General features: G+C 57.2%; 2 protein-coding genes across 3 annotated transcripts in view; one reads left to right on the top strand and one right to left on the bottom strand.

Annotated features, from left to right (window-relative positions):
• The window catches only part of EPB41 (erythrocyte membrane protein band 4.1), an 87,936-nt gene extending 73,902 nt beyond the window's left edge, over positions 1-14,034 (bottom strand). Inside the window, exon 1 of one of the 2 annotated variants that reach the window (XM_034069342.1) lies at positions 13,997-14,034. The gene's annotated coding sequence lies outside the window, so the exon portion shown is untranslated. Of the gene's footprint in view, positions 1-4,711; positions 4,748-13,996 lie in introns of those variants that run through there. The other variant, XM_034069328.1, reaches the window with a different exon arrangement.
• Positions 14,035-19,841: 5,807 nt separating this feature from the next.
• The window catches only part of LUZP1 (leucine zipper protein 1), a 32,433-nt gene continuing 31,275 nt past the window's right edge, over positions 19,842-20,999 (top strand). Inside the window, exon 1 of the mRNA XM_034069277.1 lies at positions 19,842-19,966. The gene's annotated coding sequence lies outside the window, so the exon portion shown is untranslated. The remainder of the gene's footprint in view (positions 19,967-20,999) is intronic.

The following is a 20,999-nucleotide window of genomic DNA, read 5'->3' as shown; positions in this document are numbered from 1 at the left end:
CTCCAAGCCCCTGTGTCCAACCTGGCCTTGAGCACTGCCAGGGATGGGGCAGCCACAGCTTCTCTGGGCACCCTGTGCCAGCGCCTCAGCACCCTCACAGGGAACAGCTTCTGCCTTGTATCAAATCTGAGCTTAGTTTAAACCCATCACCGTAGTCACCCTAATAAAATACTCTGGTTCAGGGAAGGGAAGTTTCATGTTTATTCAGGACTGATGTGTACCTAGCACAAAGTTAGAGCTGGGTACATGGCAGAGAGCCCTCAGGTCTGTCCTAACTCATCACTTGTAATACAAAGGCTGGGCAGCAAATTCACCCAGGCTGTGAACCCAGCACTAAACCCAGAGCAGTTCATGAGTGCAGGCTAGACCTGGCAAGACCTAACATTTATTTAATAAAGACTTTAGTTATGGAGATCAAATACAACTTCTAAACAGAGCACAGGCTTATTCCTTCCACAGGTAAGAGCTGAAGCTCTGCACTACCTTGTTCCATGCTGCTTCCCCCATCTGCTACCTCCTTGGCCCTTGCAGGGTTTGTCTTAAGCCACTGCCAGGACCATGCTCATCACCACGAGTCCTTCCGACTGATGATCCCAGCAGCTAACACAGCCCCAGCCTGCCACAGGCACTTCTGCAGGGGCACAGTGATTAATTGCTGCACATTTCCATACCCCATATTGAAAAAGGCGACTTCCCAGCTTGGTTGAAAGGCAGTGTATTAACCTCTGGAAGTGGCAGTCATGGATACCAGCTTCAAAAAGATTAATATCAATAGGACAAAATCCCTGAGGAGAGCAGCACATTGCTGCCAGTTTTCCTGGAGCTGTACAAAATAAGGCATTTTTGAGGCTTTGTTTAAGGTCGTAGCTTTCCATGCTCATTTTATAAAGAAAACCCAGAGCAGTTCAGATTTAGGGGCAGAATCCAAGTACTAGGGAAGGGGAAGGAAACCAGAAGTTATAGAGGGAAGCTCTAAGTATGGATGAAGAGACAGGGAGGAGAGGGCAGGAATGCTTCAGCTGCACTGTTGCCATTGCCAGTTAATTCCCGAGAGTCATCCCCACTCAAAAAGGTGTGTTACTGAGTGAAAAAACATAACTCTGATAGTTCAGTGTGTTCTGCAGGTCCACAGAGGCTGCACATCACCACGGTGCCCACAGCAACAGCTCTGAGATGTGCACTAGGCAGCTCCTAGCCCTGTGCTCACCACAGCCTGCATCAGAAAGAAGCTGATCATCATTAAGCTGCCATCTTTTATTTCTAATTATTGGTCTCCACAGCAGGGTTCCTCCAACCAGCAAGCGAAAGGGAAGCAAGGCTCAAATGAGGAACTGTTTTGAAGAGGGCTTGCAGCTGCCACCACATGAATGGCTCTCCAAGAACAGTAGCAACTGCTCCCAACTGCCCGCAGAGCTGGGAGGAAAGCATCTCTGCTGAGGCTGGTTTTCAATGTCGGTTTTTAGGTCAACTAAAACAGCTTTTCTTATGCAACAAGAGCTGCAGAAAGCTCACTTGCCTTTGAGTCTTTGCTTTCATTAATTAGATGGTAATTCAGAAGGCAGCACTGCTATTTCAACCCCCACAATAAGAACTATTTCACTGCCTTACAAAGCGCTGAAGTGGAATCACTGAGCTAAGCCAGCCCTGGAACTTGACACCACATTGGATCCTGATGGGATCCTGATCTCAAGGGGTGGGACAAGTCAAAGAGATTCCCTGGGCTGCATTCCCATAGAATCATAGAATCATTTAGGTTGGAAAAGACCTTTAAGATCATCAAGTCCAACCATTAAGCTAGCACTGCCAAGGCCACCACTAACCCATAGCGCTAAGCACCACATCTACACACCTTTTAAATACCTCTAGGGCCGGTGACTGCAGCCCTGCCCTGGGCAGCCTGTTCCAAAGCCTGAGCACCCTCTGGGGCAGGAATTGTTCCTCAGCTCCATCTAAACCTGCCCTGGTGCAGCTTGAGGCCGGTTCCTCTTGTCCCATCCCTTGTTCCTTGGGAGCAGAGCTCAGCCCCTCCTGGCTCCATCCTCCTGCAGGCACTTGGAGGAGCCATCAGGTCCCCCCTGAGCCTTCTCCATCTGAACCCCCCAGCTCTCTCAGCCATCCCCCATCTCTCTTGTGCTCCAGGCCCTGCACCAGCTCCATTGCCCTTCTCTGGCCCTGCTCCAGCACCTCAAGGTCTCTCTTGCAGTGAGGGGCCCAGAACCAAGCACAGAATTCAAGGTGCAGCCTCCCCAGTGCTCAGTGCGGGGGCACAACCACTGCCCTGGCCCTGCTGCCGCACTGGTGCTGATCCAGGCCAGGATGCTGGGGGCTTCTTGGCTGCCTGGGCACAAGCTGCTCATGTTCAGCTGCTGTCAACCAAGAGGAGAGGTTCAAAGCCAAAAACCTCACTGAGAGCTGGAGAAGCAGGAGACCTTTGTTCTTTCACTTTGGGCTATATGTAAATAGGAGTTAAGGGGAGACCTGAGCTCACACACAATAGCGGTTCAACAGCCCCATGGAGCAATGCCCTTCTCAAGGTGTTCCATGATTTAAGGGAGGGAAAGAAACACTTTCATGCACAGGTAAACTTCAAGACCACAACATGTGGCTCTCAGCATCAGCAGAACCAATGTACAGCCAGACCCAGCCTAGTCCATCCCTAGACACAGCACACTTACTTTCTGAACAGGCTTCAGATAAAGGAAACATGAATCTTAACTTGAAGGTCACAGGCTCCACTTGCACCTTCATCATTTCCCTTCGCTGTTCCTGTCCTGAGCTTCCCTCCATGGAAGCTGCTGGTGTGTTCCTTTTAGGACTGATGCCCAACACTTACCAGGCCAGGGGAGGAGATTCACTTACTACAGCTCGTATGCATTTTATGTTTACCTAAGACATAAGCCAGGCTTAGAGAGGTGGAAAAGCAACCTGAGCCTGTTGTATTCGCTGCTGAGTGAAGGTCAGGGCCGCCCCTGATCCAGCTGTACCACAGCACCTTTATCTTTGCCATCACTAACAAAGCACCACTTCGCTTCCTTGTTTGCTGATCAAGATTAATACCAAGTATTCAGCAAGCAGCAAATTCCATCTCCTATCAGGGTCAAACCCTCAAAAGCCTCTCCTAAGCAGGACCATTGGAGTGCAGCTCCGCACCATCTGTGCAGCACATGAAAGCCAACAGACTGCTCACACAGACAGAAGTCATGGCAACACTGCTCTGGGGAAAGCAAGCCAGGGGTTGTTCGGGTTACCAGCATTCCCCAAGGAGGAAATGCACCCTTGAGCAGCGACTTGTCACACAGTGACCACCAGATGGGTGCCTGTGTCCTGAAGGCTGGCTCAGGCATGAAGGAGAAAGAGCACCAGCCTCTTGCTAACCCACTGCAGCAGTCACACGAGTGAGCACTCATGGAGCTCTGGAGTACTGGGAGCTACTATCTGGAGTACCATCCCAGCCAGCATGCTTCCAGCCTGCATGTCTTGTAGCTACATCTTCTGTGTGGAGGAGGTTTATTCTGCATCCAAATGACTGCTGGGTGTTTGGTGGGGTTGGAGCTCAGCACCTCTGCTCAAGGCAGGTTCTCCAGTTAATGAAGGATCCTTCTTTTGGAGATGTGATGGCAATGAACAGCTCATTCAGAACAGGAGACAGCTGCTCAGCTTCCAAATACAGTGCTCTGCTCACTTCTGTGTGAGAGCAACAGGTTTATGCTTGGATTCGATTCATCCCTCCCCAACCTGCTCCCAGCACCTTCCTCTGCTTTCCCTTCAAGTCTTTCATCAGGGACTTGGTACATCAATGCTCGGGCACAAGGGTGGAGCTGCTCTAAATACACTTAGACCTTTCTGCTACTGGGAGAGGAGAGGGGATTACTGGTGAAGGTGATGGTCAGGAAAGGGGAAAGCTGAGCAGGACTTCTGAGCTTTGACAGCAAGCTCAGTGCCAAGGCACTGCTGCACCCAGAGAACCGGCTTCACTGAGCAGCCCCCTGCTCCCCTCCACCCTGAGCACACACACTGTGTTTTGAGAGGCTTTACCACACACACCACACCTCACAGCCGGGCTCAGGGGCAGGCACCAACCCTCGGCAAGGGAAACCACAAGAATCCACCGCACCAGGATGATTCCCCCCCCACTGAGCAGGATCTCTGTGAACACAAGCTGGGAACATCAGTGCCTGACATTACCTCTGCAAGCTCGACAAGCACTTCCCCTCTCCTTCCAGAAGAGCCCCAAGCTGCTCTCTGTGCCCTGCAAAGCCCAGCACATCTGCAAAGGGGGAATCCAGCCCAGGGCTGTGCAGAGGGTTCCTTACACAACCACGGCACTGATTTACCATCAACTGCTGTCCGGAGGCATCTGGGCAGGAACAGGGAGCACTGCTTGAACTACCAAAACCATTCCCACTTCTGCTTGCTCCCCTGCAGGCACTCAGTGAGCTTTTAGCATCAGGTCAGTGCTCTGCAGCCCACACTGGTACAAGAAAACTACTGCTGGGGCTTCTTCATGTTGCAAACTCAGCCTAGGAACTGCTGTATTAATGGCTTCTCAGTATCCAAACTCTTCACACACACAGAGAGAGGATAAATCCTGCTGCCTGACAACATAGTGCTCCAGAGTTTAAGACACAATAAATAGATGCATTCATTAGTTAAGTGCAAGTGATTCGGTCCAGCTATTTCCTCCCATTGATGTAAGGAAGCAGGTACTTACCCACAGAGGAGGCAGGCAGGCAAACCACGCAGGAGAGGCACCAGAATCCATCCCGGGGATAGAAGAGAAAGGAGAAGAAACAAGAGTTAACGACCAGTCCCAGTTAAACACGGAAAACCCCAGACCCCCCCCAGGAAACCCCTGTCAGCCACAAAGCCCATTGCTCACAGCTGTGCTGTACCGGGCTCCGCAAGCCAACCCCAGTGCCGGACACCAGCACAGGAGCTGGCCCCAGGCGTTCCCGTCGAGCCACTTCTGAGAAACGCAACCACCGACGGGGGTAGGAGGAAGGGAAAACAAGGAGGGGAAAGGAAAACACCCGAGTCTGACGTTCCCCACTGCTGATAACGGGGGACGCAGGCGGCCGCAGCCGGGGCATGGGCACCGCGGAGCCCCGGGCTGCAGGGCAGGGAGCAGCGCCTCCAGCCTTACGTAAGTTATGGGGCGAACCCCAGCGCTGGACGGACACAGCCCCAGCGGCACCGGCTGAGCCCTCTAGTGGAAACCTCAACGGAACACCCAGGGGCTTAATTGAATTAACGCTCTGCCAGAGGCCTCTAAACCCTAATCCGCTCCACAAAAGGATCATTAACTAAATGGAGAGATTCAAGAGAGCAGCGGGGCTCTGAGCCGCAGCAACGCGATGGGGCCGAAACCCAGCCACATCCTCAGCCCACACCACAGGCACACCGAGGGTCCCTGGTGAGGGGGATAGGGCTGGATAGGAGCACACAGGCAAGTGCTTGTGGTGCACAGGGGGTGCCCGCAGGGTGCCAGCTCCCCCACAGCCACACCAGAGAGATGGGCACAAGGCTGTGGGCACACCAAGATGCTGGCACCCAGCGCTGTCACCTCCATTGGGGCTGAAACACCAAACTACTGAGGATTTGATGTGAATGGCTGAGGGAGCTGGGGGGTTCAGATGGAGAAGAGAAGGCTCAGGGGGGACCTGATGGCTCCCTCCAAGTGCCTGCAGGAGGATGGAGCCAGGAGGGGCTGGGCTCTGCTCCCAAGGAACAAGGGATGGGACAAGAGGAACCGGCCTCAAGCTGCACCAGGGCAGGTTTAGATGGAGCTGAGGAACAATTCCTGCCCCACAGGGTGCTCAGGCATTGGAACAGGCTGCCCAGGGCAGGGCTGCAGGCACCAGCCCTGCAAGTGTGCACACAGCGTGGGGACGAGGCCTCAGTGCCATGGGTTAGGGGTGGCCTTGGCAGGGCTGGGAATGGTTGGACTGGATGAGCTTTTCCAACCTGGCTGACTCTATGATTCAGCTGCAGCGCTGCTTGCTTAAGTGTTATCATCCACTGATGTCAAGAGCCTGTGAGCAGCTGAAGAGCAGCTCCTCTTTCAAGAGGCAGCCTCAGTCCTTCAGCTGAAGGCTGGGAAAACACCTCCATCCCACAGAGGAGCTGCAAGGAGCACATCCAGGAGACTGCTCTTTACTGCAGCAAACAGGAGCAAGAGAGAGCTTAATTACAGGGCAGGGATCCTTCCCTCTGGGTTTGGGTGTCAGCAGTGGCCTCGGTGGGGCAGAGCTGCCCCACGGGCAGGTGTTCCTCAACAGAGCCCACAGCAAGGCTGCCTTTGCTGTGCCATGTGCCCGCAGCCAGCAGCATCCTGGCTGGGGCTCTGAGCTGCAGAGCCTCAGGCTCTTCCTGAAACAAGGAAAACTTGAGGCACTGTTTGCATCCAAGCTTCTCCATCAGCAGCAGCCCTCTCCAAGTGAAACTGCTGCAGCCCACCTATAGGTACTGGCGCCCTGATTTGGTGCTGTGTGTGAGCACCCCAGCTCCAGCAGCAGCTTCTAAAGCTCAAATCTGAGCTCCAGCCATGCCATTCACCAGGGCAGACGCTGCAGGAGCTGCTGATGGCACAGGCCCATACCCAAAGGCTGCCACAACCAGAGGAAAGGCTTCCAGGGTGGCCAGGAGATGCTTCACACATTAACTTCCTCCCCAAAACCAAGGCAGCCTTCCTCAGAGGGACCCCGGCCCTGCAAGCTGCCAGCTAAGCCCATCACAGCCCCTCTGGGTTTGGGAAAGCACTCACAGAGGCCTCTGTTTTCCATAAGTGCCTTTTATTCCTGCACCCTCCCTGTGGCTGTTTGGGATGTGCCTGCAGGATACAGCTGACACGTCCATCCCTTGCCTGAAGATGCAGGAACAACTGTTCCCAGAGCTAATGAGGCCGTCCTGCTTTGACCCGGGGCAGTTTCCAGCTCACACCGAATCCGCAGGGCTCTCCATGGTCACCTCCTGGAATAAATCCCAAGAGCTCCCTCACCCCAGAGCGGGCAGGAACACAGATGGTCACAGAGATTAAAGCACACAGAATTAAGCAAATGAGCTGCTTCACCCAGCCCAGCGCTGCCCCATGGTTTGGGGCTCGGTGCTGAGATGTGATCACCACGGAGTGCTGAGCTCTGATAAGAGGTTCCTATCAGCCAGAGCAGGAGGCCAGAGAGCTGAGAGCTCTGCAGGCTGTTTGCAAGGGAGGTGAGGTGCAAAGTGCCAACACATTCCATTGCTATAGGGGACCTGCCCCTGTGTTGGGGCAACCCCACCATGTCCTGGGCTGTATCAACAGGAGCATGATGCAGGCTGAAGGAGGGGATCCTGCCCCTCTGCTCCACTCTCCTGAGACCCCACTCACAGCACTGTGTGCAGTGCTGGTCTCCTCACCATGAGGGGGACATGGAGCTATTGGAGCAAGGCCAGAGGAGGCCACAAGGATGAGCAGGGGCTGGAGCAGCTCCTGTATGGAGCCAGGCTGAGAACATTGGGGCTGTTCAGCCTGGAGAAGAGAAGCTGCATGGAGACCTCAGAGCAGCTTCCAGTGTCTGAAGGGGGCTACAAGGATGCTGCAGAGGGGCTCTGCATCAGGGACTGTAGGGATAGGACAAGGGGTAACGGGTTCAGACTGAAACAGGGAAGTTCAGGTTGGAGATAAGGCAGAAGCTGTTCCCTGTGAGGGTGCTGAGGCGCTGGCACAGGGTGCCCAGAGAAGCTGTGGCTGCCCCATCCCTGGCAGTGCTCAAGGCCAGGTTGGACACAGGGGCTTGGAGCAGCTGCTCCAGTGGAAGGGGTCCCTGCCCATGGCAGGGGTTGCAGCTGGATGAGCTTTAAGGCCCCTTTCACACAAACCAGGCTGGGATTCTATACAATAGAAGCAGCAGCACCAGGAGACAGCCTGGCCAGCAGCAGAGAGCAAATCCTGTGCTTGGAGAGCTTGTGTATTCCCTGAAATGCAGCTTGGATGGATCAAGAGGTGCTGCAACCCCAACAAGAGTCATCTGCAGCTCCAAATACTGGCCCAGCACCTCTCACAAAGCACCAAGCACCCACGGGCTGGCAGCATTAGTGAGGGAAACCCACACCAGCCCCTGCTGCCTTTCCTAGAAGGCTGGTTCTTGGCACCCACTGAGGCACAGGATCTGTCAGCACAGGACACCAGGAAGTATCTGACCATTGTGTGGGTCCAAGAGCCGTTCCTGAGAAAGGCAAGGCTTTCTGTGACTGCCCCCCCGGGAGGAGCTGCATGCCAAGCCAAGGAGCATGTCAGCATCACCAACAATAGGCTTAAACCTTATTTATACTGAAAACCAGGGAGAAAAACCTGACAGGAATGGAATTCCTGCTCAGCACCATCCCAGCTGCCAGCCGGTGTTCGCAAGGGATGGGTTTCAAGCGATGTGATGACACCGATGACCACGTTTGCTATTAAAAGCCTCTGCTCTGCTCACGAGGAAATCCCTGAGCAGCACTGATCCCATCTGCCAGCCCCTGGTGAGGCTCCTCACGGACACAGATCAGCCATGGCTGATCCATACGGGAGAGCTTTCACCTCCACATCAGACACAGGCAGCTCCAGCACAGCATCAACACACAGAAAACCACCTTAGAGCCCAACGTGGCTCGGGGCCAGGGCAGCATCTGCCCTCTGCTGCTCTGTGCTCAGCATCTGAGTTCATGCAGATGCAGGCAGAAGACGTGGAGCTGATCTGTTCAATACAGACCCTCAATGCAGAGGAAGAGCTGCCCTTGAGTTTGGCAGTGCCCACAAACCCACCTCCAAGGGGATCTGGGGAGCAGATACAAGAATACAAGGCCCTAAAGTAGCCCTAAAGCACTGCTGCAATCAGGGCACAGCCCCCAGGCAGGGATCAGCTCCCGGAGCTCACATACAGCATGATAGATGCTGTAATGCATCAGCTGTACTAAAGCCCTGGCTACAGCGATGCTGCAAGGCATCAATCTCCTCCCAGGGCTGCTTTAACACTGCTGCACTCAGAGCTGGGTCGCTCTGAAGGCTTCCAGCACACATCAAGCCTCACATCCCCTTGCCCAAACCCAGCTCAGGTCAAGCGTTCCTGATGTAATTACCTACATGAAAGGAGTAAAAGCTGCCTCTAATAAGGGGATGTATTTGTGCCACCAGACCAGGGTTCCTCCTCCTCCTCTTTTGCTGCTCACCAGGGTGCCAAAACTTGCCTCACATTAAATGGACCAGCAAGAACTCAGCTTCATTCCTTGCTTCCCACCCTGGCTTCCCCAGGAGCTGCAGGTTTCTCAGTCACCTATTTACAAACAGGAGCAGAGAGCATTTTAACAGCATTCAATGGAACAGCACACAGGATGTCAGTGGCCTTGTGTTGGCAAAAGGCGTCGGGATGAGCAAATGGAAAAGCAAAGGCAAGTCCTACACCCCAAAACACTTCCCAGTGGCCAGGCCTTCCTCAGGCTGGGTCCAACAGCCTCAGCATCCTCCCAGCAGCCTTTCCCCTGCTGCCTCCACGCCACCAGGCTGCAGGAAGCAGCAGAAGTCACCTCCAGCCTCAGAAGCACAGCAACATAAGAGCCCAAGCTCCCTTGCAGCCTCTCCTCCTCAGACCCACAAGTGAGGAGCAGTTTCAGAGCTCTCCCCAAGCCGCAGGGTCCGACCTGCATGCGGCTCAGGCAGCACAAAGCAGCCTGACCTGTGCTGTCTGTCCCCAAGCACTCAGGCCAGGAGCCCAGATGGTTTCTCAGGGGGCAGCAGGAGGGGACTGCAGACAAACCATGCTAATTGGATAGACCAAGATGCAGCAGCTGCTCCGAACCTCTTGTGAGCCACAACAAACAGTTTCCTCCAAGGAGCAGGCGTGGATTAAACCCCACAAATGCCCTTTTCTTTCCTCTGCTCAAAGTGTCTTTACCCCAGAACAAGCTCCAGCCCCGCAGATCAAACCAGGAAATTGAGCAAACTGAGCACAGACAATGGCAGGAGGATTTTCCAGACCTTCCAGCCTGTTTGGCAAGTCCCAGATTATGTAAAGCGCCGCTCTGCTGTTGTTGGGGAACCCACTGGCACCGCGTGCCCGTACCCAGCACCACAAATCCTTTCCCAAGCACTTTCTACTGCAGCTATTACCAACTGCCTTTCATTTTACACCTCATTCTTATGGGATTAATCATCTTCCCAGGGTCAGGGATTGTTTTCCATCCTGCTCAGGTGCTGGATACTGAACTGGCTGCCCTGGAAGAAGTCTTTGTGTCTACAGGGTGGCTTTACAGTGCCGCCATGCCTCTGCCCAGCAGTGATGTATCCCTTCCTTCACTTTAATCCTTGGCTTTTTCACCAGCTGGGATATGCTGGAGGGCTCAACTAGTTATCACTGCATGCATACATATACAAGAGGCTGGACTCATTCCACACTCAGTACCCAGCTGGATAAACCCCGCTGGCACCCCAGAGGCAGGCGGGATGGGAGCCGTCTCCCTGGTACCCAGCTCCACACATGATCCGTGTCCCCTGGCAATGGCCTCACACATGGTCCCAGTGCATTTGCCTAATTAAGACCAAATGAAGTAGGGAGATCCATTGTGGGCCTGGCTGGGAGCAGATGTGCCCCTGAACAGGGCGCTGCTGTGTCCAGGGTGAATCAGCAGGAAGGCTCAGGCCAGGATCTCAGCCCTGCAAATCCAAGACCCTGCTGCTCTGTCAGAGCCAGGGAAGGGAAATGCTCTGTTCATCAGCAGCCTCTAGTGGGGAGAAGCACACAGACCGGGTGTCTGCTTCGGATGGACCCCAGCAGCCCTAAACACACAGCCCCATGAGCCCACTGTTGCTGTCCCCTCCCCAGCTCAGCTGCAGATGACCTGGCATGGCCCTGATGGTCACAGTGTAGGCGACCCCCAGTGCACCGTGAACTCCAAGAGCCATGGACCAAGAGAACTGTAAATCCCAAGAGCCATGAACCCCCCAAGCCATGATCTGACCCACCCTGGACCCCGTGGAGCATCCCATGTGTGAGACCGCTCAGAGGGGCCGTGCTCATGCACTGGCTGTGGTCCCATTCCAGGGCTATGCATGGAGAGTGGCTGCAGCCCCTCCACAGGAAACCTGACCCAGAGCATCACAGCAATCACCAGTTAGTGAAGAAAACACCTAAAAGGGACCACAGCCACATCCCACCCTTCCCGAGCAGCTCCAGGCTGATACTGGGCGAGTCTCTCCCTCCCCATCCAAACCACACTTCAAGCACCCCCACACCTCCAACATGCAGCACCCAGAATGGCCAAAAGCCACTTGTGACCCCAGACCTCCAGCCCCCACAGCCTCGAGGCTGTTCCCTGACTGGGATCACGCACAGAGGTAAAACACTGCCCAGAACGGTTGGAATCCGCACTCCGGGCAGGACCATCTGCAGCTTGATCCCTATGGGGGGAGCTCGGGAAAAGCTTCAGTATGAAATCAGTGGCACATCCCTGGGGAAGAGCCGATGCTTTTCCTTACCCCAGGAGCGACGCTCCCCAGTGCTCGGTGCGGAGCAATGCGGCTGCCGGCGACCCCAGGCTGCAGGAGGAGGCTGAGCCTCAGAGCAGCACCGCGGAGCATGAGAAGGCACTTTCAGTCCTCGGCAGGGATTCAAATCCTCTCGGGAAGGCCTCGAGCTCCCCTGAGGTACGAAGCGAGGGGATGCAGGAGGAACCCGCTGCCCGCAGAGCGGCTCCAGCACCACCATGGACCCTTGCACTGCCGCCGGGTCCCCGTTCCCATCACGACACGCACCAGGAACGTGCCCTGCTTGGGGTGAGGAACGGGAGGAGCTGCCAGCAGCACCAGGAGCTGGGGGACACCCACGGCTACACTTGGGGGGGGAGCAGCACACCCAGTGTGGGGACACGGAGACTGCTCCACGAGTCCCGGCCGCCTCCTCGCACACATGGGCACGGAGCTGCTGCATCACCATCAGCACCAGTAGGGGCACGGCAGGAAGGATGGAACCAAACGGGGAACCTTGGCCCCGTGTCAGCCGGAGCTCTGTGCGGGGCCAGGTATTGCCACGCTAAGGGGTTACTCCAGCAGAAAGAGGATGAGGAGGGGAGTGCATGTGCTGTCACCGGCAACCCTGACCCCAGCTCTGCCAGAGCCACATCCCTGCCTGTGCTAAAGCCTTGGGAAGGGAGCAGCAGAGGGATGGATTGGGCTGTGCACTGCTCCTGTACCCCAAGGCGGCTCAATCCTATGGGACAGCAGAGCTTCCCTCGCACCACCGGCTTCCCCGTCCCTATCCCTTTCCTTTGGCTCAGCCAGTCCTGCTGCTGGCCGGTGCCCAAGCACGTGTGATGGTGCTGGGGGACTGCTGGGCTCCCCCATCAAATCCCAGCCCTTTTACACAGCCTGACCTCACATCACCCGATGCCAGCCCCTGCAGCAACCAGCACCCCCTGATCCTATGGGTCAGCCCCAAAGCAGAGCACGTGTTGACTTTTCCCACGCGGAAACCTTGGTGTAAGTCAATCCCTGGGCGAGGAGGCTGCCAGCAGCACCGGGCCAAGGCACCACCCTCCATTGCAACACAGCCCTAAAGATAGCCCTGGCCACGGGCAGGGGCAGCGCTTGGAGCCGCGGCACTGCCGAGCCCACCGGGACACGGGGAAGGGCAGAACCCCCCCGCACGGACCACGTCCACCCTCGTGCTGCTATGGATGCAGGAGGCTGGAATTCAGGACGGGAAGGGATTGGAGGAACCCAGGAACCACCAAGTCCTGCCCCACGCTCCTCTGGTTGCAATATCAGTGCAACCACCCGGGTCTAGAAAGGGATGTGGGGAGAGAAGTTCCCTGCTCATGACCGTACAGAGGAGAAGTCGATGGAGAGGTTTTAATGCTGCTCCATTGAGCAGGGTATCGATCCGCGTTGGGATGAGCGTTGACGGGAGGAGGAGGAGGAGGAGGAAGAGGCCCCTGGTGCTCCGCAGCTTTGGGAGCTGTCCCAGTGGGTGCAGATGGGTCTTGGAGAGAGGGGAAGGAGCGCGGGAGACCCGAGGTGGAGCAGGAGTGACCCCAGTGAGCACCAAATCAGAGCCAGACCCAGTTGCCAACTGCTTTGGGGGGGGGGGGAACCGGGTTCCCCAGGGGTTCACCAGTGGGAACAACACTATGGGGGGAGCAGAACCCCATCCACCTGCACCCCATCTGCCCTCCTGAGCCTGAGCCCACTGTGAAGCTGCCCTGAGCACCCCCAGTCCTGCCCACCCCATATCCTCCTGCTCGGGCCCACTCCTGGGCCCTGTTACAGCCCCAGGGCAACCCAGTTACCCCACACCTCACAGGTAAGTCCCCACCCCAGAGCATCCCACATCTGCTTCCTGACAACACAGGGCCTCTCTCAGCCTCACAGCCCCCCATTACCCCTATAACCCCCCCTGCTCCACAACTGACCCACTGTGGGTGCCCCCCCCAAACCCCAGAGCACCCTAAAGCACCTCCTATGTAGCTTGACCTCTGCAGGTCCCCCTGCAACCCCCATCCCCTCACCCCAAATCTCACCTGACCCCACCACAGATCCCCCACCCCACAGCACTCCATGTGCCCTCGTACCCCCCCCCCATAACCAGCCTGACCCCCAGATCCTCATGTGTCCCCAGAGCACCCCAAGTTCTCCTTAGGGTCTGACCCATTACAGGCCCCTCTAGGGAGCCCCAAATCCCCCAACTCCAGAACTGCCCCAACCTTCTTAGAGACCCCCCAAAAGTACCCCGGGTCCCCCATGCCCCCCACCCCATAACCAGCCTGGCCCCCATGTGCCCCAGAGCACCCTAAGTCCCCCCGAGGACCAGACTGACCCACTACAGGCCCCCCTAGGGAGACCCATAGTCCCTCAACTCCATAACCCCCCTGACCCCCAACAGCCCCCCCAAGGTGCCCCTGCTCCCCTATGGCCCCTCCTGCCCCATAACCACCCTGACCCCCCCAGACCCTCCCCTGTGCCCCCCAAAGTCCCCCCCATGGCGCTCACCCGGCTCCGCTCCGCACCGCGCTGCTCCACCTGCCCCGCAGGCCCCGCCCCCTCTGACGTCAGCGCGCGTCCCTCCCCTCCCTCTCCGCCGGCTGCGCCCATTGGCTGCCGCCGCCGCTCTCCGAAGGGGCGGGGCCGGCGGCGCGGCGGTGGGCGGGGCGTGCAGGTGGCGGCGTGACGTCACGGCGGGCTAAGGGGCGGGACCAGGGGTTCCCAGCCGCGGTGCGCTCCGTGACGTCACCACCCCATATAAGGTCAAAGCTGTCACAGGGGCAGAGGGGGACCCCAAACCGCGACGTTCGGAGGTGGTTTTCCCGTTTTCCCCCTGTTTTGGGGTCCCCCAGGGCTGGGGGGGGCCCGGGGAGGGTTGTGCCATAGGGGCAGTGGGGCCGGCGCTGTCCCTGCTCCTCACCGGGGTCCCTGCGCAGCGCCAGGGCCACGCCTGGGCTATCGGGGCCGTGCAGGTGACTGCAGGAGATAAGGGAGAGCGGCTGAAGCGTGTGCCATGGACCTCAACACCCCCTCTGCTGGTGGCCCTGCACTGACACTGGGTGCCCATTGGGCTGGTTAGGGTGGGTGCCCATTGGGCTGGTTAGGGTGGGTGCCCTGGCGTGACCCTGGGGACACTGGTGAGGTCTGACCCTGTGTTTCCTCCCCACAGCTTATTCCCCCATCACCCACCTGTCCCCATGGAGCTCTGAGCCTGCCCCGAGGAGGAGGAGGAGGAGGAGGAAGGGTTGGGTGAAGGAAGAGCAGGGCTGGCAGCAGGGGAGCCCCTGCCTAATGTGGTGTGAGGGATGAAGCCATAAGCTGTTAAGCCACCGCAAAGCCCTGGCGCTCCAGCTCCCTCATCACCGACTCCTGCCCACATCTGCTCCCGGGTTATTTATAACAGGGAATTAAGGACTTCTGGGTCCGTCAGCAGGGAGAGGGGGGGACCACTTGCCCTCCCCCCCCCCCCCCAAGGATGGGCTGTGTAAACACCAGCCTCACAGCTGTTTACAAGGGGGAATAGGAGCAGAGGATCCCACATGGAGGCACTGGAGGTGAATCCAAGCAGGAACCTCAATGCCAGGGATATCAAAACTAAAGAGAGATTTATTAGCAGTGAGTAAAGTACAACCTGGGCATTGTTTTCCACTCAGGAGCTGTGGGAATGGTGAGAGACAAGTCCAAGGCAGAGCTGGAGGGCATGGGGAGGGCAGGTCCGGAGCAAGGATGTGCTAAGAGGATACAAAACCTGTACAAGTGTTTAGAACACAGTGAAAGAAGAGCAGATAAACTATTTACAGCTCCAGCTGGTTACAGGAGGCTGAAGGCTCAAGGGCTTCCACAGGCTGAGAGCAGGGAAAGAGGCCGAGATGTGGGCCCTGAGCTGGCATCCAGCTGGTATGGACAGATGGGACCATCCTCCAGCATCAGGTTCTGAATGCACTGGGAGATGTGGGCAGTGCTGCAGCATGGCCACTGCTCCCCCAGGGATCATCCTCATTTCCCCTTCAGGGACACCCAAGGAATTCCAAAGGGATCTGCTCCATTTACGCATAGGGGCACTGCTCTTGCCAGGGCACCAGAGCTGTGTTCCCCCATCCCTGGCAGTGCTCAAGGCCAGGTTGGACACAGGGGCTTGGAGCAGCTGCTCCAGTGGAAGGGGTCCCTGCCCGTGGCAGGGGTTGGAGCTGGAGGAGCTTTAAGGTCCCTTCCAATCCAAACCAGGCTGGGATTCCATGACTTCGGAGACACCAGCAAAGACCTTGGAGCCGAAATGCAGCAACGGATGCGTGACCAAAGGCCCACCCATTCTGTGCCAGAACTGCTCCTGGGTCATGGTCCCACCAGTGTGAAGCTGAAGCTCGGCTGGATCTTTTCTTCTCCCCATTTTTTGGACGGAAATGGGATTTTGGTTGGAAAGGGAGGAGTGACAGGCATGCGGGTGGCACTGTTGTGATGCCAGCTGTCTGCAGAAGAGGGCAGCACCATTATTGCCTCCTGGCTCCTCGGGTGTGGGAGCAGGGGCCAAGCGTTCGTGCCCTTCTCTACTGCCAGGCAGCCGAGAGTGGGCACTGCAGTTTTTGGACGCAAATGGACTTTTAGGGGGTAAAATGAGGAGTGACAGGCATGCAGGTGGCACTGTTGCAATGCCAGTTGTCTGCAGAAGAGGTGCAGCACCAGTAATCCCTCTGCGGCTGCCCAGCACCGGAGAGGGGCACGAATGCTTGGCCCATGCGCGCAGAGCCCAAGAGCCAGGAGGGAATACTGGTGCTGCCCTCTTCTGCAGACAACTGGCATCGCAACGGTGCCACCTGCGTAAGTGCCACTCTTCGCTATCGCCTCAAAAGTTCCTTTCCGTCCAAACAATGCAGTGCCCACTCTCGGCTGCCAGGCAGTAGAGAAGGGCACGAACGCTTGGCCCCTGCTCCCACACCCGAGGAGCCAGGAGGCAATAATGGTGCTGCACCTCTCCTGCAGACAGCTGGCATCACAACAGTGCCACCCACATTCCTGTCACTCCTTGCGTTCGCCCCAAAAGTCCATTTGTGTCCAAAGAATGCAGTGCTTGCCCTCGGCTGCCGGCAGCAGAGGGGCACGAACGCTTGGCCCTAGGTGGCAAGGAAAGGCTGCCCCCCGGTGGCAAGTGTTGGGCGCACCCTAGGTCACAAGGGAGCACCATCTAGGTGGTATAACTATGGCGCCTGCTACAAGGCAGGAGAAGACGCCCCCTAGGTAGCAGGAGGAGAGCGCCCCATAGGTCTTACGAGAGCGCCACCTACGTGGCATGAGTATAGCGCTCCCTATTGAGCAGGACAAGGCACCCATAGGTGCCAGGAGGAGAGCGCCCCATAGGTGGAAGGAGGACAGAGGCCCCTAGGTTACAGGAGCAGAGCGCCCCCTAGCTGGCAGAAGAGCAGCCCCTTTGTGGAAGGAGGACAGCGCCCCCTAGGGGAGCGGAGTAGTGTGCCCCCTAGGTGGCATGAGTATGCCTAAACTGGTCTACATTGGTCCAAACTGTGCTGGGCTATAGTTGTGTGAACTGGGCTAAACCAGATGTAACTGTGCTAAACCCACCTTAACTGTTGTGAAGTGAGGCAGGATAGTCTGAACTGGGCTAAACTGGGCTAAAGTGGAATGTACTGTGCTAAAGTTCACTGCGCTGGGCTAAAGTGGGCTAAATGGGCTGCGGTGAGCTGGTATGAGCTGGACAGGGCTTAAGTGAGCTGGGCTGAAGTGGGGAGAAGTGTCTGAAGTGAGAGAAACTGGGCTAAACTGGGATGACCTGTGCTGAACTGGTCTAAGCTGGTCCAAACTGAGCTGTGCTGGGCTATATTGCTGTGAGCTGGGCTAAACCAGACATAACTGTGCTAAACCCAGCTTAACTGTTGTGAAGTGAGGCAGGATAGTCTGAAGTGGGAAAAGAAAGGAGTGAACTGTTTCAGTTGTGTCCTGCCTGTTAGGCTGGGTAATGCTGCTATTCCCCCCCCTCCCCCCCCCACTTAAAGGCTCAGTAGTAACCATCAATAATGAATTGTGAGATTATCCTAGCCTCCTTAACTCGAGTTAGTCTTCGTTAACCTGGATTAGCCTATCCTCAGTTAGCCCGGGTTAGACTAGCCTGGATTAGACACGGTTAGCCTACCCTATCGTAGCCTATCATAGGTTAACCTAGACTAGCCTAGTCTAGCCTGGGTTAACATGCATTAACCTGACCTAACCTAGCCTAGCCTAGGGTACACAGGGTTATTTTAGCACCGTGCAAATGAAAACCACGCGAATGGACTTCTGGGGCGAACGCGAGGAGTGACCGGTAGTGCTGTCCACTCTTCCCAGGGACTGAGTTAAGCCTGACCAGCTGGTACTTGCACGGATCCTCATTGCCATTCCTGACAACAGGAATGACATTTGTCCCTTTCTTCAATCACCAGTCAGAGAAACCAGTCTTGAGATTACCCTGCAAGCATCCTTGGCACCCTCAAGTGCATCCCTTCTGCTCCCATGTGTAATTCAGCTGCCGTTTTTATGATGTCAAGAAAAACCCAAATGCTCCTTGACCAAGAGGAAGATAGCAGCAGTATGAACAGAATAAGACTGCTAATAAACCTGCTTCTGATGTTGCTGCTGGCTCCCAAGTGCCTTTCTTACTAACCTAGCTAAGGGTGCCGGATCCTAAGGGAGGCAATGGTGACATCCCACTGATCCTAGGAACAGGAAACAGTTACACACAGAGAATTAACAACAAACCAAACCAGACTTATGCTGATTGCACACAGAGTCCTGATAATGATGTGCCTGGCAAGCTAGACCACAGTGCTGCCCACACAAGCATCCATCTATTTCTTCTTCCTGCTTACTGTGTTTAGGAATGCTCCTAAACCATGTGTGGCACCTAACACAAGCTTCAGCTCTGTCAGGAGCTTCTAGAAGCCAGGTCAGTATCAGGAGGTTATCACAGGTCTCACGTTATAAATACTTCAAGCCTGGATACCCGGGATCATGGAATAACAGAAGAGGCTTCACTTCCATTAAAAACCAGTGATAATACAAATAAACCAGGTCTTACTTTGCAGGGAGAAGCCAGAGGTTCTGATGTGATGGAGAGCCCTGGCTCAGAGCACAGGGGCTGCCTGAGCTCACTGAGCTGGCACAGAACCACTCGCTCTGCCTTCATTTTATAGGACCATAGAACAGTTTGGGTTGGAAAGGACCTTCAGATCATCCAGTTCCAACCCCTGCCATGGGCAGGGACACCTCACACTAAACCAGGGCACCGAAGGCTCTGTCCAGCCTGGCCTTGAACACTGCCGGGGATGGAGCATTCACAACCTCCCTGTCCAACCCATTCCAGTGCCTCAGCACCCTCACAGTAACAAACTTCTTCCTTAGATCCCATCTAAACCTCTGCTGCCAACGTCATGAACTGATGCCAGGAGCGATGCAGACACACGGGGGCTCCAGGAGGGCAGCAGAACCCGGGCATGGCCCCCAGGAGCTGCTGGATCAACCCGGACACTGGAACTCTCCATAGGGACAGCAGCAGCATCCCAGGAGCCAAGCCAGGCCCTCTGCAGATGCCTCGGGCGTTTCCAGCTCCCCATGAGCTGCTTCCATCCCTTTCCCACCCCTGCTCCAGCTGTGCAGCAACCGCAGGAGCCATTGGGTTAGACCTAGGACACGGCCATGGCCCATTCCTGGTTCCATGGGTGCCGGTCACCTCTGCCCGCACCCGGAACCAAGCAGGAGCCGTGAGGAGGATCCGCAGCTCCGCAGGGATGCTGCGGGAAGGGACCGCTGCTGTCCCGGCTGCTCCTGCCCCACCGCCGCCATTCCCGGTCCCTGCGGTGCATTCCCCCCTCCCGGTCCCCGTTACTCTTCAGGATGAGTCCGGTTCCCCCACTTCGCTCCTATTTGTATGGCTTCTATTCCGCACGTCCCAGCCCAGCCAGGGCTGGATCTGCCTCCTCCCGTCTCACACCCCGCACTCCGCGTGTCCCTTTCCGTCCTCTCCGGTGCTGACTGCGCCGAATCCCCAGGAATCAACCCCAAAACGCTTCCTCCTTCCCCCGGAGCAGCCAGAGCTTCCTTCCTGCCCCCTCTCCATCCAGCTCACGTCTCCCGTTTCCTTCCCCGGGACAGACCTTGCCCATTCCCTGACCCCCCCACCGAGCTCCATCCGCCCCACAACACCCGTGCCCGTTCCAACACCCCCGGTCCCTCCGGTGCTGCCGGTCCCGCACCCCCCCCCCCCCCCCCCCCCCAAAATGGCCGCCGCTCCCTCCCGTGTCCCGTCGGAGCCGCCCCGCTCCCGCTGACGTCAGAGCACCGCCCGGTACCGCGGCCCTCCCCTCATTGTCAGCGCCCGCAGCCGAGCCCGGAGCCCCCCGTGGGCTGCGGCTGCCCCGCAGCGACGGACGGGACCCGACGGGACCGGAGCGGACGGGACCGGACGGGAGCAGCCAGGCCCGGCCGCTCCCTCAGGTGGGCACCGACGGGAGGGGGGGGGGGGCGGCGGTACCGGCGGGGCGGGGAGGGGAGGAATGCGAAGCATCCGCTTTGTCTCCGCGGACCCAACGCCTCCTTCCGCGCACGGGCGGGGGTTGAGCGGCGGAGGCTCCGCGGCCGCAGCGCGGCTCGGCCCGGCCGTGCCCGCACAGGGGCCCTAGGGCTCCGGCTCGGCAATGGAGCCGCCGCCGGGCTCCTTCCGACGTGACCGGAACAGCCGCTTTCCGGAGCGGGGAGCGGCGCCGTCCCCGCCCGGCAAGGTCGCGGTCCCGCGGGGGCTGCTCTGCGCTGCCGCCGGGGAAGGGCGCAGGCACCGTCGGGGGTCGGTGGAGCTGAGGGTTTGGAGGTTCAGAGGCACAGCGAGTGCGGTTGCTGCGGACACCCCTACCCAGGCTCCTGTTCCAGGCTCCTTTTCCATAGACTCCTTTTCCTGTTCCTTATTTTCCTCGGAATTCCTCTTTATTTTCCCTCCCCAGCCCACCCACATTTATCCCTATAATGTTCTTTTTATCTGCGAGCTTCTCCGACGCTGCCTTTGTTACCTTTTAGCCGCCGTTGCTCCCCGCCGGTCACGAGGGAATGAACTGATGGAGAATCCCAAAACCCTCCCTTTTCCCTTCATTAAACCGCTTCCAAGTGCCCGTTCCGGCGTCGCCGGTGTCCGTCCCACGTGCTGGCCCGCAGAGCGGGTGGGATCGCAGGCCGGTGCTGGTTGTCCTTGGTGACCGCGTTCCCACTGCGGATCCGCGTTGTTTCCCCTTCTAATGCTGCATCTGAAGCCTTTAAACCAATTAAACCCAAGTTAAAGCGACCGTCCCAAGTAATTGGCACCTTCGTGTCAGGCGCAAGGAGGGATTAAGGGTTTAATTCTGTTAAAAGCACCCCCAAAAGTCAGGGGCAGGGGTGCTCAGCCTTGCGGTGGTGCCAGGGGGGCTCCTTCCTGAGCCCCTCTCCAGCGGTGCCACACGGCGATGACAGCGACAGGGGGAATTTTTACAGCCCTGGAGTA

Source organism: Melopsittacus undulatus, chromosome 14 (assembly GCF_012275295.1).
Source record: "Melopsittacus undulatus isolate bMelUnd1 chromosome 14, bMelUnd1.mat.Z, whole genome shotgun sequence".
Lineage (NCBI taxonomy): Eukaryota > Metazoa > Chordata > Aves > Psittaciformes > Psittaculidae > Melopsittacus > Melopsittacus undulatus.
The sequence above is the reverse complement of the archived record's forward strand: the minus strand, read 5'-3'. Positions and strand labels throughout refer to the sequence as shown.